Raw genomic sequence first — 5,401 nt, forward strand, 5'->3', positions numbered from 1 at the left:
GAAGCTCTCAGGGTGTTTTATTTATTTTTTTTAAGCACTCTAATATAGAGTAATAGAGGAGATTACCTAATGTCTTTAGTAAGGAATAATATCACTACAAGGAAGTAGGCAGAAGAGCCAAAGCAAGAAACTCACAAAGAGAATGGATGAAGGAGTAGGAAGTTACAGGAATGAAAGAGGCGTTCCAAGAAGGAGGCAGCAGCCAACGGCATCGAATGTCCCGGAGATGCAAATGAGATAATAAAGACAATCTGCACAGCTTGTGACTTCATTCTAAGCTCAGATGTGTATTTCATTCTTTTTCAAAGAGATCTGATATGATCAAGCCTTCAGGACAATAGCTCTGGTTAGTGGTTACAGGTATTTTTTGACTTTGAAAGATTGGATATGGGGGACCATTTACTAAGATATCAGGATGGAGGAGGTACTGGTTTTGGGAGAACAGGATGGGTTAGGTTTAGGGAACATGCTTAAGGGGTCTCTTGAGACAATCAGGAATGTCTTTGTAGACATGATCAGAGCTCAGAAAGGAGATGAGTCTACAGTTTACAAGTTAGGTTTATCATCCCTCATGTGGTGTTGGGCTATGAGCTCGAATGAGATTGTCCAGAGAGAGAATGCATGGTTGGAGAAAAAGCGGGAATTTTCTGTATGATTCAAACATGAAATGTTCATACAATCAGAGTGAAGGTTTGGGCCAGTGTCTGGATGACATGACACAGAATGAGACAGTTATTCAACTGGGCTGCAATTTTCAAAATCTCTGTTTCGGATCTCTGTAGGTATTGTACAAGTCCTGCTTGCTTTTCCTGCTCTTTTCATTTCAAAGAATCCACTGAAGAAGCTATGGGAAAACTTGGCTTAGGTATTAATCCCCTCCCACTAATGGGGAATTCTTCTCCCTTTTGACTTCATTTCTTGGTAAAAAGCATTCAGTGTTATGTTTCTTTTCTTGGCTCTTTCATCTCCAGATAAGAGACACTGTGCCCCATAGACAACTGTCCTGCCTCTGGTCTCCCTGTGGACATCTTCCTTTCCACCACCCCTGAGATGGACACTTCATGGAGGAGGAGAGAGTCTTGCACAATCATGATCAAATGTATGACTTATTTTTAAACTAACAAACAATCCTTCTGACTCCCTCAGGAGACAAATTCTAATATTTCCAAAAGAAAGTAGAGTCAACACCGCGGGCTGGCTCCCTGGGATATACTGTAAATAGCCTCCAAATCAGGAGTAAAGAATGCAGTTGAGCTGGAAAGAACGAAGACAAGGCCCAGAGAAATGACCACGTTGGCTTTGTTGTTTTTCTGAATATGTGTCCACTTTGGCGCTGCTCAGCCTGATGTCGGCAGAATATATTTATCACCTCACATAGCCAGGCGCTGTCATGTGCAATCAGTTGACATCTGGGGGCTGTTTCATGTTTCTCTCCTTCATCTGCCCTCACTCAAGCATTTGGAGACATCAGTTACTAAACCAAGCATGAAGAGAGAAAGCAGTGATAATTAGGTCATCTTCTATATTGTACCGCACATAGTAAAACTATATTGAAATAAAGAATGGAATCATTCATTCATTCATTAACAAATTTATTTCCTGCCTGTGCGAGTCTCATGTGGGGGCTGGTTTCATTAAGGAGCAGGATTTAAACAAACAGACCTGTGAAAATATTCAGGGTATCAAATGTTGGGGAAAGTGGTAAGACAACGTGTTTGTTTTTATCCTTTCCTCGAGTCATGTCAGGAATTGGGAGGTGGGTTTTTATTAATCATTTTCTACACTGCATATGTAGGGGGCAGGAGTTGGCACATAGAAAGGTGGGTCTTCCAGCTAACAATGATTTAAGAGCTACCCACCATGGTGGACAGTGGCCCATATGGCAGCCAACATAGGTTCTTGTATCATCTTGGCAGGTCCAAAAGAGAAGCTAATCCCTGATGCAGAAACTTTCTTATTTAAGGAATTGAGGTTTAAGAGTAAGGCTAAAAAGTCTAGAAGTCTATTCCATAATGAGCAAACATCCAAGCTCTACCGTGAGTCAAACTCCTTGGGTTTTGTTTGTTGGTTTGTTTGTTTTTTGGTTTGTGTGTGTGTGTGTGTGTGTGTGTGTGTGTGTGTGTGTGTATGCCTGAATATAACCTTCCCTGGACCTAATGGATGCTCTTTTATTCACACCTAGAAAATCACATGCTGAATTTTCTCCAACAACTGTTTAAAACCACCCCAGTTTTGTTCTAATTCTTTTCCAGACTCCATCCTGGTCATTTTCTAGAAATAGCTTTGACTACATTTTTGCTAAGATCGAGGCCATCTGAGGGTGGGTTCCTTTTGCCTCTCTATACAGCAGAAGTTGGTGTAGCTTCTCATATCTTCTCTTCATCCTTGGAGGAAGTCCTGCCTTTCTATCAGACCAAAACAGGACCCTCCCTCCCCATTTATCCTCAGAATCCATCACTTCCCCCTTCTCAGGGCCTTCCCCCGCCAACTATTCCCTCTCTCCCTTTCTCTATTCACTCCCTCCTGTATTAATCATGCCTTGACAACAGGTGTGTGTAGGGGCTGGCTAGCTGGCCAGGGAGAGGCTGCCCTTCCCAGGACTAGTTAATTCTTAGAGCTAGTAAACAACTTGCCTGCAAACACACCTTTCACATGCATCCCCCAACAGCCACCTCCTTCATCTAACTCACACGCGGTAAGCTAGCATTTTCCCTGCCCTGAATCAACCCCAGGCCAGGTACCAGTAGCTAGAGACCACTTCTAATCCCAGAGCCCGCAGACGTTAGTCCAATAAGCCAGTCGTGAACTGCTTCCCCTGCCCTGCCTTATCTTACTCTCAGAAAGCTCAGGAAAGCCTCTGGATCATAGTTTCTCCTCACTGCTCCTTCTGCTCCTAGGAAAAACCTGGTGCTTCCTTGTGTGGCCTTGTGTGGCATGGTGTGCCCCCTTGACTTGAAAAGTATATGTAATAAGCTTTTCTTTCAATGCCATTGGTCTCTCTGTACAGGCATCTAGTCAGCTCCATAAATTAAAACCCCATGGATACCTTTTAATATGCCTCCCTCTCCCCATGTTTCTCTTCCTCCCTCCCACCTTCCCTCCTTTCTTTCCTCTCTCCCTCTTTGGGTCCTTCTCTTAATTTATTTTATGTATTTCATTTAAAAATGTAATTGTTTGGGCAAAAAAATGCTTTGGAAATTTAAACATTGAAACAACATAGAAAAATGTACCAGAAATCTTATGATCCAGAGAAAAACACTGGTGACATTTTAGCGAACATCTCTCTAGATATATCTTGTATCAATGCATAAACAAACAAGCATATGTATATTTAGGTATATTTATTATATATAATATTATAAGTAAGTGTGATAATACTACACATCTTCACTCAATAATATGTGAACAGCTTTACATTTAAATAAATAAAAATCCATGTCATCAACTTTATTATCTAAAGAAAATTTTAGGTATATCACAGTTTATTTACCTAATTTATTGTGTATTTATTTCTATTTTTTTTCCAATTTAAACAATGTAAGAAACATCTTTATTTATTTATATTTTCACATTTATATATCTATCTTCTTCATGTAAAGTCCCAGATGTCGGTCTGATAACTGAAAGGACATATCACTTATACCTACTAATATGAATTATCAAATCGAACACCACAAAGACTGCTATATTTTATATTTCATCCCCACCCCAAATAATGCACAATAGTAATCATTTCTCAACCCTTCATAAAAACATTATTCTCAATCTTTTTAATTGAATCACCAATCTAGCAGGTAAAAAAAAAATCCTCTTTTTGAATATCTTTGATTAAGATATAATTGGTTTTCTCTTATATATTAATCATTTGTATTTCTCCTTGTATAAATTATTCATTTATACTCTTTGCCACTTCTTCTATCTGGCCACTCATTTGTGTTTTTAATTGTTCTGTAAAGCTCTTCGGGCGTTTAGAAATCCATCCATGTCAGTCACATGATTGGCCAACAAGTTTTCCTGCTTGCTATTTTCCTTCCGATCCTATTCATTACTTTTTGTTAAACAGAAGTTATAATTTCTTTTTTCTTTTTTTTTTTTAGAGGGGGAGGAGCAGAGAGAGGAAGAGAAAGAATCTTGAGCAGGCCCCACGCCCAGCCCCATGTGGGGCTCCATATCACAAACCTGAGATCATGACCTGAACTGAAATCAAGGGTCAGATGCTTAACCCACTGAGCCACCCAGAGGCCCATTAGGCTCAGGTCATGATCTCGGGGTTCTGAGATCAAGCTTCGAGGGGCCTGTGCTCAGTGGGCAGCGTGCTTGAGGATTCTCTCCCTCCCTCTGCCCCTCCCCCTAACTCTCTCTCTCTCTCTCTCTCAATCAATCAAATAAATAAATAAATCTTTAAAAAAAGAAGCTGTAATTTCTAATGCAGTCCAATGTATTAATAGTTTTCCTTTTTGGTTTTGAGCTTCTCTGGAATTCTTAGACAGAATTTCTCAGTGGCTACGTTCTATCTTCAGTGGTTTCGAGTTAACAGTGTAATGTTTACCCAGCTGAAGTTTATTTTGAGGTGCCAGGTGAGTGGGGGCCCTCCTGGCCCTTTCCCCTTTCTTCATTTTCCAGCCCATGACTCTCCACCTTCAGAGTCATCTTGGTATAAAAACCTGAGGTTCATCTGAAATCCTTCACTTCTGTTCATCCAATAAATCCAGGTAGTAACTTAAATAACCACAATAAACTTCTGGGTTTTTTTTTTTTTTTTTCAGACTTTATGAAGTGTTCCCACATCTATTATCTCACCTGAACCTCGCCACAACCCAGGAGGGATTAGATGAGCCTTCAATCACACGTGCAAGTGGACATTGCTGGGGAGGAAGACAGGGAGGCCTGGAGACGCTGGGACTGCCTTCAGGTAGTTCCAAGTGAGAAAAACGTGACGGTCATGCTAGAGTCTGTCTGATTCAAAAACCGCACTCTTTTTCTAACAACACGTAGCTCCCGTACACATACCAGTGCCTCTGTTGTGTATCTCTATGCACCTCCTCGTCTCCATCCCAACTCCTCCAGTGCAAGTTTTTATTCTCTCTCAACTGCATTTTTTTCAGGTGTCCCTACTACAATTTATTCATGGTCTTAGATTAATCTTCCTGAATTGCGGTGCTATTTGCACACTCGGAACGCTTCAGCCAATTGAATATGCTTTTGCCAAGGCAAGTAGAGACCTTCAAGATAGGGCGTCAGTCTGCCCTCCACCTTTGTCTCCCATTAGTCCTCTATATGGACTTGGGTTTCAGGGAACCAAGTATTGGCCAATACTCGAACATGCCTCCATGCAGCCCTATACCATGCCTTGTTTCAAGCCACGAGTTCTTTTTACATCAACATGGATGGGACTGGAGGA

General features: G+C 41.0%; 1 long non-coding RNA gene across 1 annotated transcript; it reads left to right on the plus strand.

The window, feature by feature from the left end:
• The first annotated feature begins 294 nt into the window (after positions 1-294).
• Positions 295-1,560, plus strand: LOC145723727 (uncharacterized). The gene is made up of 3 exons (XR_014148981.1): positions 295-346; positions 783-865; positions 972-1,560. It is a non-coding gene; the product is annotated as an uncharacterized LOC145723727 (long non-coding RNA).
• The last annotated feature ends 3,841 nt before the right edge of the window (positions 1,561-5,401 follow it).

Source organism: Leptonychotes weddellii, chromosome 10, assembly GCF_054177405.1.
Source record: "Leptonychotes weddellii isolate Sample4059 chromosome 10, ASM5417740v2, whole genome shotgun sequence".
In the NCBI taxonomy this organism is placed as follows: Eukaryota; Metazoa; Chordata; class Mammalia; order Carnivora; family Phocidae; genus Leptonychotes; species Leptonychotes weddellii.